The 12,997-nt window shown below is 42.3% G+C and overlaps 1 protein-coding gene across 2 annotated transcripts in view; it reads right to left on the bottom strand.

The window, feature by feature from the left end:
- Positions 1-12,997, bottom strand: part of STOX2 (storkhead box 2) — a 108,063-nt gene that overhangs the window by 67,441 nt on the left and 27,625 nt on the right. The window contains exon 2 of one of the 2 annotated variants that reach the window (XM_034770781.1): positions 9,140-9,303. The exons of the other annotated variant lie outside the window; for it this stretch is intronic. The gene's annotated coding sequence lies outside the window, so the exon portion shown is untranslated. The remainder of the gene's footprint in view (positions 1-9,139; positions 9,304-12,997) is intronic. 2 annotated transcript variants of the gene reach the window in all.

The raw sequence follows: 12,997 nt of genomic DNA, 5'->3' as shown, positions 1-12,997 counted from the left end.
AGTGGAAAAGTAAAGAGTGTTGTCACCATATGATGAGACTGCATCATCTGTTTTTTCCCCAAATACAGAACAGAAATATTTATTGAACACTTCTTCCTTTTTCTGCATTATTTATAATTCTACCATTTTCATCTAGCAATGGCCCAACACCATTGTCAGGATTCTTTATGTTCCTAACTTATTTTTAAACACTCCTTTTTATTGTCCTGACCTCTGCTGGCCATAGATTTCTCCTTGTGTCCCTTGGCTTCCCTTATCAATTATCTACAGTTATCCTAACTTCTGAGTTATATTAATTACTATCAACTTTCCCTTTTTTCTTTTTTTAATAGCTGCCTTCATTTCCCCTCTAAACCAGGTTGGTTTTTTAAACAAAGCACAGCCTTCCTTTGTGGGATTGTGGATTTTGGGGCATGTAGTAAAGTGTTCTTAAATTATCCCAATTATTATTCACACATTCTTCCCATTAAATTCTTCCTCCCAGCTGATTTGGCTCAGAATTGTTTTTAGCATTGTGAAATGGGCCCTATTAAAGCACCAAGTATATATAGTACTAGGGTGGACTTTATTCCGCCTGCACATTATATATGTGATCAAGTCATGATCACTTGTACCTAAGTTACCATTAACTTTTAGTTGTGTAATCAGTTCCTCTTTATCTGTTAGGACAAGGAAGGTCTAATTTAGAATTCCCCTCGGTTGGCTGGAACACTTGTTGAGTTAGGAAATTGTAATCTATAATGTTTAGAATGTTACTTTAAAATCTGGTATACCAATTGGAACTGAAAGAATCTATGGAGAGGCTCAACCCAATTAGATCTTTATGAACTCAAGAAATTGATGTTTTTGGTGTAAATGCATGCATAAAATAAGCACCAGGAAAGGCGGGATTTGCTTCGCTGACAAATTCTTGATTCTTGGATGTTATATTTTGTGTAAATTTTGGTGCACCTCTCTCACCCTTCATCCATCTTTGTCATTTATGACATAGTTCTTCTGGTCAAGGACTTGGCCTACCTTGCACATCTGCCCCCAACATGGTACATTCAGATGCTACTAATGTACAAGAAAGAAAGAAAGAAATTCTGCAGGGCGCTTCCCACCTACCAGGAGGTGCTGGGTGTACTCCACTCCTGCTGATTTCCCTAAGAGTTAACGGTGAATGACAATTCATAAGGTGTAGTCAACACACTGCAGGATCAGGTCCAAAGGCTGCCTTTGTGCATGTATCTAGTAACAATACAGGTCAAGACTCATGAGGCAACTACACTAAAAACTTCTCGGGTGGCAAAACACACAGGGCCTTTTGGCCTGAAGCCTCAGTCTATGTGGGTATCTAATTAAACCTCACCTCATATAATGTGTTGCTGCTTCTGCAGTTACCACAGAACTACAGCAATCCATGAGGTTTCTATGGATTTAAAAAGACATCATATAATGAGACACAATTTCTCCAAAAATTCATCTGAAGACCTTTCCAAATAGCATCTAGTGCCACAAGCAACTGTCCTCAGGAATGCTCTCTCTAGTCCTGGGATCAAATTTTGTGCTCATTTACTCATACAATTCCACTAAATTTCATAGGACTGCAGGGGTACAAGTCAGCACTGAATGTGGCCCTGAGTTTTGCCAAAATAAACTGCCAACTGTTTAGATACATTGGCTTCCTCCATTTGCTGATGTTACTAGTCTGGTTCTCTGACAAGAGGCAAAATTTTGACCAAAAACAACAATGTGACTCACGCCAGATATCAAAAAAACATTAATACCCACATCCTATTTGCTTTCCTATTCAACTATACTTCACAAACAAGTTCAAAATGTAAGTAGGTGAAACTTACAAAGGTGGCGAGAGCTTGCCTGTTCTCATGAGCTAATGAATCAAAAAGTTAACTTTGCTTTCAAGAGGATTCTGGATTGTTGCTTCAGTGAGTCTGCTTTCAGTCTCACTCTGTCCCAATCCTGGCACATACTGCCAAAGAACACACACGGAGATCAGAAAGCCTTCACTTAAGATTCAGAAAAGGAGATGAAAAGTAAGGATGATTAGCAGTGTTTTCTATCAAGAAAAAATGGGGGAGGGGGAACAGGCATGAGAAGAGGCCAAGAATACAAAACAGGGAAAAAAGAAGAGATGATATAATGAGAAAGGGAAAATATTGTTCCTAAATGAGAAGGGAAGATGAAGAGAAGAGAGATCTAAAGGGTTATGAAAAAAAGGAAGGCAAAGTGGCAGCTTTTGAATTTCTAAGAGAAAAGCAGCTAAGAGTATTAGGAAAATAGAAAAGGTAAAAACAGAAAACAAAATTAAGCTAGAGGAAGAAAAGGGAAAGGAAGAATTAAAGAAGGAAGTAAGGGATTCATGCATTGTTTTCTTTTAAAAAATACTTAACAGCTGCTCAATTGACCCCTATGCTTTTCTTTGTGGTTTCAGGTAGAGGCCCTGCAGTAGGAGGGAGTGGAAATGTCTCTCCCATGGGAAGTTGGAACAGCTGGGAAATAGGGGGAACCTAACAACAAAACAAAAACAAAAACTGTCCATTTACTTACATGGATCTTCACATTTAGAAAAGTAAAATAATTGTTTTAGATCTGCACTTGAATGCCCCCCTGGAGCAGTGGCAGGATTGCACTCACCGGAAGTTCCTGTAGGACTTCTCCCTGCGCAGCCTTCCAGGGCTTGCCAGTGTGCAGCAGGACCTGAGCCATGGTCTCACCTGCTCACACCCATCTTACCTGGGGGTATGGAACACTAATGGCTGCACTAGCCAGCTCTCATTGTGCTTAAGTGGTGCAAATAGCCAAATTATAGCTGCTCCCTGCCTGGGAGCACCTGAAGGAAGGGGGAGAAAGAGAATCTTCTTGTACTCTCAGGGTACATCTACACTACAGGGGGGAGTCGATTTAAGATACGCAAATTCAGCTACATGAATAGCGTAGCTGAATTCGACGTATCGCAGCCAACTTACCCCGTTGTGAGGACGGCGGCAAAATCGACTTCTGCGGCTTTCTGTCGGCGGCGCTTACTACCACCTCTGCTGGTGGAGTAAGAGCGCCGATTCGGGGATCGATTGTCGTGTCCCGATGGGACGCGATAAATCGATCCCCGAGAGGTCGATTTCTACCCGCCGATTCAGGCGGGTAGTATAGACCTAGCCTCAGTGTAACTCCTGTTCAGAAATACTCTGTGTGTGCGTGTGCAGGACTTCCTCCTGGATAATGCAGTCTATGCTTGGTCAGCCATTATTTGTCCATATTCTTTTAGGACAGAATCCTGTTTAGTGTGGGTAGCGGGTAGATTAATACTAAGCCATTAGAGAGGGGGAAGTTGACCTAATGCTAAAAACATGCAGAGAGTTCTCGCTACCAATAGGACAATACATTCCAGATTTTTTTTTTTTAACTGTTTCTCCATTTCTCTCTTAGTCAGGACAAAGATTTAATACTGAGACATAAGAATCTTTCCTTGCATATTTTTTCTTTTAATATTTCTTTTTCTTGGAGAACAAAATGGTTTGAATTGTATCTGAGTCTGTGGGTATGTCTACACTGCAATCAGAGATCTCACTGCAGCATACCTGAGCTGGCTTTTATCCAACTAGTATGTGAGCATCACGCATAGAGAAGCCATGGCAGTACAGACTTCAGCAAGGACTAGCAGCCCAGCTAGGGTCTTAGGCAGGTTTGTACAGCCCATGCTGCTATGGTTTCACTGCTATCAATACCCCCACTAGTTAGCTTAAAGCTAGTGCAGGTATGTCTACAGGTGCCACAATGACACCTCTGACAGCAGTGCAGATGTAAGGGTGGTGGTGGTGGGGGGGGGGAGGTTGAGGAATTTTAGTTACAGCCCAGAGAAGTGTCTCACAAGAAAGGGTTTGTAACAGCCCTTTTGCAAACAAGGGAGAGAAGTTTCAAGGTCTCAATCCTCCATTCCTGTGAACTCAAAATTCCAAGTGAAGGTCTCTCATTTAAATTTTATTCAATGTTCTGGGTCTCCTTTGCTGTATTATTTCACTACCAAAATGTATAAGCATTACAAATGGAAAACTGACGGGAGACCCCCCAACATCAACATCTACATGCCAATCACAAGAAACAAGACTTTTAAAAAAAAGTGACTGGTGCACAAAAATAGGACTTTTTGTGCCTACCACAGGACTGCAATTCCAGTTACTCCAGAGTCAGAATAAGCAAATTCTCTTAAAGAAATCATGGAAAATTTTAAAAATGAGGAGATAAATTAAAAAAAAATACTCTAACTTCACTGAACAGCGAAATCAAATTGCTATCTACTATAGTGACTAACATGGGCCAAAAGGTTAATGGAATGGAAGGGTACCTAGGAAACACCAGAGAGATGACAAAGTAAGTAATTTTGTTAAAAGAAACCAGTAACATAGTCTTCACCGTCCATGGACTAGACATGTTCTAGGCTTTCCCCACTTGGAGCACTAGGACTCATGTAGCATTCCCCCCCATGACCCCTCTCCACACCCCCCAAACTCTCTGAGCCATGTGGGCTTGGGGAAGAAAGAAATTCCAGGGAGGAGCCAACCCCAGAGAAATTCTAGCTAACAGAAGCAATAGCAAGGAGCAGCCTCAGCAGTACCTCCGCAAAGACCATCAGATGCTGATAATGTCAAAACTATTCACTACAGTTCTCTCTCAGAACTTTGTCTCAAGGGACTGTTTGCGCCAACCTTCACCTACACCCTCTTACAGTCTCTCCACCTCAGCCTCACTCCACCTGCCTCCTTATTCTCCCTTCTCCTATTGTCCCTTCCTTTGCCTTTCCAATTAGATAATCCCATCCTAATAAAACCCACCCAAAGAATTTTTAAAAAGAAATCATGTCAACCCTCACCTATTTGCTCTGCTTGTATGTTGGATCCCTTTCCCCTGTCCTTTGTCTATCTTGTCTATTGAGACTGCAAGCTCTTCAGTGCAGGGATCGTCTATTATTTTGTTACCTAGCACAATGGCATGCTGATCTAGGCACTATTAAAATATAATCAATCAATCTCTGCTCCACATCAGGCCTGCTAAACTCAAGTGGCACCCTTCAGCTTACGGAGCCAAGGTTTGAACTCCTGTTCATGGCCAGGTCCATAGCTATGGAACTCACTCCACCAGAGGTGAGGCTGAGTTCACATCTCACCATCTCTAGATAAAAATCGCAAGATTGACTTGTTTTGGCATTTTTTCCCTAGTCACTCAAAATGGCTCTCCTGGAAATTAACCACCATCTGATCACTTTAAGCAAGTGTTATAAGAATAAGAAGATAGTTTTTCCCTTTAAAGCATAAAATGAAGTATCTTTAAATTCTGAAGAGCATCCGGATGCTATGATACAGGCTCATTATATATTTAATGCAATAAAGATCCTAGTTCCAAGGTCCTTATTCGATGAACTCCCATTGGAGATCTTTGTTTGCAGAGGAGCCGTGGCCGGTGCCGGGAGCCAGAGTGGAGGCTGCTTTGGCCTTGCGAGCAGTGAGCAGCTCCAGGGGTAGCATGGGCCTGAGACATGGGCTGGGTGGACAGACTCTTGCTGGGAGGAACAGGGGCCTGTCTTGACTGGTTTGTCCTCTGCCCCAGCTCCATGAACTTCTATCCCGGGGCCAGGGAGGGGGCTGCCCGGGACAGTAGGGGGAAGGGACAGGTGAGGGTCACAGACTCTGCCAAGAAGAGCAACCCCTGCTGCAGGGTCGGTGTGACTCAGCCAGGGAGAGGCCAGGCTCAGGGAGCTGCAGACAGGTGCTAGAGCCCAGCTCTGCTACAGAGCTTGGAGCCCAAGCTGAGCCTGAGGAGTGAGTGGATGGGTGCAGCTGGGGCTGGGTGTGTATCTGGCAGGGTTCAGAGCAAAGGCTCTGGTGTGAGAGGAATAGCTGGAGCTGGGATTATGGGGCTGTTTGTGTTTGGAGGAGGGTGGGGGCAACTGACAGCTGGGACTTTGGACCGTGTGTGGGGATTCAGAGCTGGGGTTTTGGGTGGACATTTGGTTTGGGAGATCCATGTTCAGATCCAACATCTTGGGTATGTTTGACATTGGAGCTGGGGAAGTTGAAGGAAGCTGAAGGAATGTCTGAAGTAGGTTGTTTGGGATGCGAGTAGTATGTTTGGATCTGGGGGGAGGGGTTTGGATCTGGACTGCACCCATCACTTCTCCCTGGGGTCCTGTTTTTTCTGGAAGATCTGGTCCCCCTTTCACCATGTAGCGGTATTTGGCATTGGTGCAATCGCTACTGGAATACTGTGTCCAGTTCTAGTGCCCATAATTCAGGAAGGATGTTGATACATTGGAGAGAGTTCACAGAAGAGCCATGAGAACAATTAAAGGATTAAAAATATGCCTTATAGTGATAGACTCAAAAAGATCAATCCATTTAGATTTACAAAGAGAAAGTTTAGGCATGACATGATTACAGTCTACAAGTGCCCACATGGGGAACAAATATTTAATAATGAGCTCTTCAGTCTGCCACAGAAAGGTATAACACGATGCCTATAATGGCTGGATATTGAAGATAAACAAATTCAGACTGGAAATAAGGCATAAATTCTTAACGGAGAGAGTAATTAAATATTGGAGCAGTTCACCAAGGGTTGTGGTGAATTCTCCATTACTGACTATTTTAAAATCAAGATTGGATGTTTTTCTAAAAGATCCGCTCTAGGGATTATTTTGGGGAAAATTCCAAGGCGTATGTTATTTGGGAGGTCAGACTAGATGATCACAATGGTCCCTCTTGGCCTTGGCATTTATGAATATATTACTTGAAAAGAAATAATTCATGAAAACAATAAATAAGAGGGATTTTTTTAAACAACAGAATGATAGTTACTAGAGAACTGAGCTGCTTCAGGCCTGTGTCAGCTTGTGGGGATGCCTGCTGGACCGGAGGATCCAGACCCAATATGTTTCATAGTAAAGTTGACAACAGAAATACGGAGACTATATATAGTACCAATACCATAATTGCAGTATATTTACAGGAACACCAGAAGGTTTTTTCTATGGTGTGCAACAAGAAGATAGAGATAACCTAGCTTCAAAGAACACAACATACTTATTTTCCTGATTTTGAGCACCCTCACAGAGGTTCAAAGCAAGGAAGTGACACAAAGAAAAGGTTTACACATTTTGGTTGGTAAAATCTATTTACATACCCACCCCAAGTTCAGGTTGTTTAGAAAATTAGCTCATATGTTTTCTGGGACACTGCCTCAGCCAGACACCTATTAAAAAAAGCGTGAGAGAAAAATGAAGTGGCTGACTCAGTCTTTGAAAAATTCAATACTAGCACGGGGGAAAATACTGTGAAAGTATTTGCAGGCATTCATGCGAATAAAAATGCAAATTTTCTTCTATAATATTCACATCACACTTTATTAGATTTCTGAGAAAATAAGTGACTAGATTTGTTCACAAAAATGTTTGCAGAAAGAGAAAATGTGGTGAATGCTTGTGAAAATATGCATTTGCATAAGTATTCATAATTGAAGTGCTCCAGGGTAGATTGGCAGAGGCCCTGGAGGTTTTTCGTCTTCCTCCAGCATGGGAGGGGTCGCTTGCTGGAGGATTCTCAGCGATTTGAAGTCTTTAAATCATGATTTGGGGACTTCAACAGCTGAGTCAAGGGAGAGAATTCTTCCAGGAGTGGGTGGGTCAGCTTTTGTGGCCCGCATCATGCGGGAGGTCAGACTAGATGATCATAATGGTCCCTTCTGACCTTAGAGTCTATGAGTCTATGAAAGGTTTCATGTGTTTGGGAGTAGGGTTGCCAACCCTCCCAGTTTTGCTGGGAGTCTCCTGATTTCGTCGGGAGTCTCCCAGAATCATGCCACATCTCCCAGAGGCTACTGAAGCCAAACCGGGAGATTTTAGGTGCTGGAAGTCTGGCAGCACAGCTGAGCTAGGGCAGGCTCCGTGCCACTCTAGAAAGCGGTTGGCACGTCCCTGAGGTCTCAGGGGAGGTGGGGGGGGGGAAGGAGGTGGCTCCGCACACTGCCCACACCCCCAGCACTGACTCTGCAGCTCCTATTGGCTGGGAACTGCAGGGGTGACATTTGCATCCCTTCCTGCACCCCAATCCCCTGTCCCAGCCCTGAGCCCCCTTCAGCACCCAACCCCCCTCCCAGAGCTTGCATCCTGCACCCCCACCTGCACCCTAACCCCATGCCCCAGGCTCAGCCCGGAGCCCCCCACACTCTGAACCCCTCAGCCCCACCTCCCAGCCCAGAGCCCACACCCGCTCCCGCACTCCAAGCCTCTGCCCCAACCCAGTGAAAATGAGTGAGGGTAGGGGAGAGCGAGCAACAGAGGGAGGGGTGATGGAGTGAGCCGGGCGGGGCCTCTGGGCACGAGCAGGGAAGGGGGCAGGGCAAGGGTGTTTGTGTGATTAGACAGTTGGCAACCCTATTTGGGAATCACTGGCTAGGAAGCCAAAACATTTATGGCACATAGGTGGCCAAACACAGCACAAAACACAAAATAAGAGTTGTGAATGTTCAAAGCAAGTCATGGAGAAAATTAATGAGCAAGTTAAAGGCTGAAATATGTCTGCAGAAGCAATTCATATTTATTTACATTCATATTCATAAAGAAGTGCCTAACCAGGATCCCAGCACTTCACATAAAACTGTGAAATCCATATGAAACCTAACAATCTAGTCTACATCTAGCAGCCTCACCATACCACAAGGATCAAAAGAAAGACACCTAACCAACCACAATGCTAAAATAAATGAAATTATTTAGAATAAACAATTCATAAAAATCACAAGTCTGTGAGTGGTTAATGTACTAACACAAAAAAAGAATTACATTTGTTGAATAAGTGTTCAATGTTGAGATCTGGTTCGGCTATCTCCAATGACTGGAGCTGTTTTCTGTGACAGACAGAAGGACACCACACAGATATTTTGTTCTGTACCACTTCTGACAATGGATAACAATATCTTGCCTGAAGATCATGCTAATTATGTAGCTCCAAGTAATTTACAGCTTTGGGTGTGATCAAGCTATATGGTGCTAAGCAATGGCATATGTGACAATACTGCTAACATGACAGCTTAGCAATACATTTCACTGTGATATACATTATAATCAGTATAATCATTATACAGTAGTTACCTTAGTTATGCAATGAAGCGAATTGCCTTGGCTTTTTTATATGAAGGTTACAAGTCCAACATGGTATCTACATTCTTGCCCTTTTTGCTTTAATGTCTAAAGAGTTTCCCATAGGAGCAGTGACATCTGGCATCTTGGGAGATGCTCCTTTTTCTTCTCCCTGCCTGCAAATGGAGAATGGTTAATATTTATACTGGGTGAGATTCTGTGCTGAGCTTTGAAGAGGCCGCACACAACTCACAACCCAGGAGGAGGTGGGTGAAGGTGGGCTTTAAGCCCTTCAGCCACCTTTGCACACTCCCAACCTCAGGCTGCTCTGCGGCCCCCAACACAACTTAGTTACAGCAGCCTTCCAAGGCTGCCCTATGGGCTACATCAGTTCTTGGAATCTCTGCAGTGCAGCACACTGAAGCCTCACTTCTACACACCCCTTCTGCCCTTGGTACTATGGCTTATGAAGCATTCTTGGAAGGCAGCCTTAGAGCTGTTCTTCATGGTTTCTGCACTGACGGGATCCTCCCTCAGGCAGATCTGGGGCTTTTAATGCCCCTTGACACCACTCTGATCCCCTTTGCTCAGTGTAAAGGGGCAGAGTGGGGATGAGGACCTCCCCCTGTATTTAAAGGATAATTAGGCATGTCTTAAGTATTAGTGGTCTTAACGGCCACACTTTAATATTTTCTATCAATGTAGTTATTTGACTGGAGATTGCTTTGAAGTGTTGACTGTGTGGATTGGTGATCTGTCAAAAAAAATAGTAGTATTGACTTCAAGGACGAATTATAAAATGATAAGAATGGAAACAGTCAAAGGTCCAGAACTATGGCTGCACTATTAAATGCTCCTATAATAAATAAATTAAGCATCACATTCACTAAAATGGGCTATGGCCTTCAGGCCTAGGGGAGGAAAGACTACCTACGAGTTACATGTAAAAGATGTTGTTCAAGTGTTACATTTAATTCCCCCACAACCCCATCCCACATTTTTTTAACATGCAATCCTTCCTTCAGATGTGGAAATGTCCTTATGTAAAGCCTTAGAGATCCAAATAGGTTTCCAGTCACAAGTTGCATTTATGTAGCAGCCATTTGCAGCAGTGACAGTGTAAGGGATGGTAATACCAAGAACAAAATATGTGGTGGACTGAGTGGTAAAAGCACAACTGTTTCCCTCCCAACACGTCTCTGCAAAGCAAGCAAGAAGGCAGTAAGGTGCCTGAAAAGACCATGTGCAGTCTCTCTTGTGATTTGAAAACATTCTATTAAAACTTGAAGCGAAGTTGATAGGGAAACACATAAAAGACAAGATACCAAAATGAGAGAGACATCACACCCCTCCCGTAGACACATCCCATTCTGCCAGGGAGTGAACAGACAATTTTGCTCCTGTCTGGTATGTCAGCCGCCCTTGTTCCATCTCATAGCTGGTGATTAATTACTCTTCAGTAGAGCAACTCATCCAAGACCGGTCTTGAAAACAGAAAAACAATGAGGGAATCTTACACCTCACTGGGAAGTTCTTTGCATTATCCCTGAAACTGAAGATAATACAACAAATCAAGTGGAAACGTAAGGCAACGTTTTTGATTACTGAAAGTTTGTGCAGGTATCTAAGGACTTGCAGCATGGATAAGAAAAAAACAATTATGCTGGTTATATTAACTATTTAAACAGCACTGAGTACACTATTTGCACCATGTAAATAATACAATAAAAGTAATTCTGATGGAAATAAAACTTCTTTTGAAATCAAATACACAAACAAACCTATTCTATGAGCAACATGATATTCTGTGACACAGTGTTTTACTATCCACACTTAGTCTGGACTTTGCTTCAATATACGAACTGGCCCCTCCACTGTTCTATTACAGCAGAAACTAACACCTCAGGAATAGAGGTTGTTCGTAATTCTGAAATGTTCATAACTCTGAACAAAACGTTATGATTGTTCTTTCAAAAGTTTACAACTGAACATTGACTTAATGCAGCTTTGAAACTTTACTATGCAGAAGAAAAATGCTGCTTTTAACCATCTTAATTTAAATGAAACAAGCAAAGAAACAGTTTCCTTACCTTGTCAAAAAAAATTTAAGCTTTCCCTTTATTTTTTTAGTAGTTTACATTTCACACAGTACTGTGTTCTCTCTCTGTGTGTGTGTGTGTGTGTGTGTGTGTGTGTTGCTGCCTGATTGCACACTTCCGGTTCCAGATAAGGTGAGTGGTTGACCAGTCAGTTTCCAACTCTGGTGTTCATAACTCTGATGTTATACTGCAGTTTGTTAAGTTGACAGAACCTGTAATTCATGAATTGCTGCCATCTCTATGTTGTTTTCTTACTTCACACTATTTGTTACAGCTCTGAATAAAAACTAGACTTGCTGTAATTCTAATTTAGAAGACTAAATTATCCAGGTAACGCCATATATGAATGCAAACACCAAGCATCCCTCAGTAAGCTAAATAAAATGTATGGTAGTAATAAAATAATGAAGCATTCTTTCAGGCATATGCAAAGTCTGGTAATAGTTAGGATGTATGGAAAAATTTAATACTATTTAGTAACAGTTATGGATGTATGCATAAATTCAGTATTATTTCACTTCTAGAGATAAAAAATAGGATTTGGGAGATGTTTTTCAAAAAAGCAAAATTTCCTTCTGCTTCCCTTATTCTTGATAATCAAGATATTTCTTTTCTTTGTATATTTTATTGGACACAGAACTGCATACAAATAGGAGTAATAGTATTAAAGAATAAAACAACAACATCATAATAAGAGCCATTATTAAAATACTGAATGGTTCAGAGGGCTGCTAATGAGATATATTTCCAGATGACCTAGTCAAATCTGGCCAAAGTCAGTAGTGACTGAAAGACAGGTGGGCTCTATGAAGTAAGTTGACAGTTCACACCAATAAGGGGCTCTGCCTTACTCATGGCAATACATAATTTGCACCCTATAGCCCTTAATATGTATCAAGATTAATGCAAAAATAAAATAAAATAAAATAAAGCATGTGTGTGTACACAACATAAAAAAAAAAAACTTTACAAGTCACAACATGTCCCCAAACTAGAGGAATGGTTTGTGTTCACATTTTGACTCTCCAATATTTGTTAGCAAGTCTGTGAACATAAGCACATGATAGTTCGTGCAAGCTAACTAAGATCAGTGAAGACAGAGCTTGGCATCCAAGTCTGGGAAATTCTGATTGTAAATATATGCAAGTTTTCAATTTACATCACCAGCCTAAACTTAGAGACATTTCGTACAACAAATCAAGTACCGATTTAGGTCATGATCCTGCGAACACTTAGATACTTGCTTAACTTTACTCATGTGAGGAGTACTATTAACTTCAATGAGTTATTCACAGGAGTAAAATGAAGCATGCGCACAAGCGTGTGTTGGATCCGGGCCTAAGTGTGATCAGCTTTGTTTATTTTTTGAATATATTTAAAATTAAAATATAACAATAAAACCAGTTTGGCCATTTGTTGTCTTTTCCAATGGATTTTTAGAGGTGGTTTGGAGGTACCAGATGAGTATACAACACATAGTATTTCTCAAAGTGGAGGATGTGAAGGACTAGGTAGGAGCGGCATGGATGTGTGTGGAATAGGGTTACCATACGTCCGGTCTTTCCCGGACATGTCCGGCTTTTTGGTAATCAAACCCCCATCTGGGGGGCAATTTCCAAAAAGCCAAACATGTCTGGGAAAAATACTCCCTGGCTTACCTTAGAGCGGGCGCCAGGAGCTGCTGTGCCCCCTGACTCCTGGGCTCTGTAAGAGCCGAGCTGCCTGAGCGCTACCGGCTTCGGGCAGCCCCCATGCCTTCGGACCCTGCGCC

Source organism: Trachemys scripta, chromosome 5 (genome assembly GCF_013100865.1).
Source record: "Trachemys scripta elegans isolate TJP31775 chromosome 5, CAS_Tse_1.0, whole genome shotgun sequence".
Taxonomy (NCBI): Eukaryota; Metazoa; Chordata; order Testudines; family Emydidae; genus Trachemys; species Trachemys scripta.
This window is presented reverse-complemented; position numbering and strand designations above follow the sequence as displayed.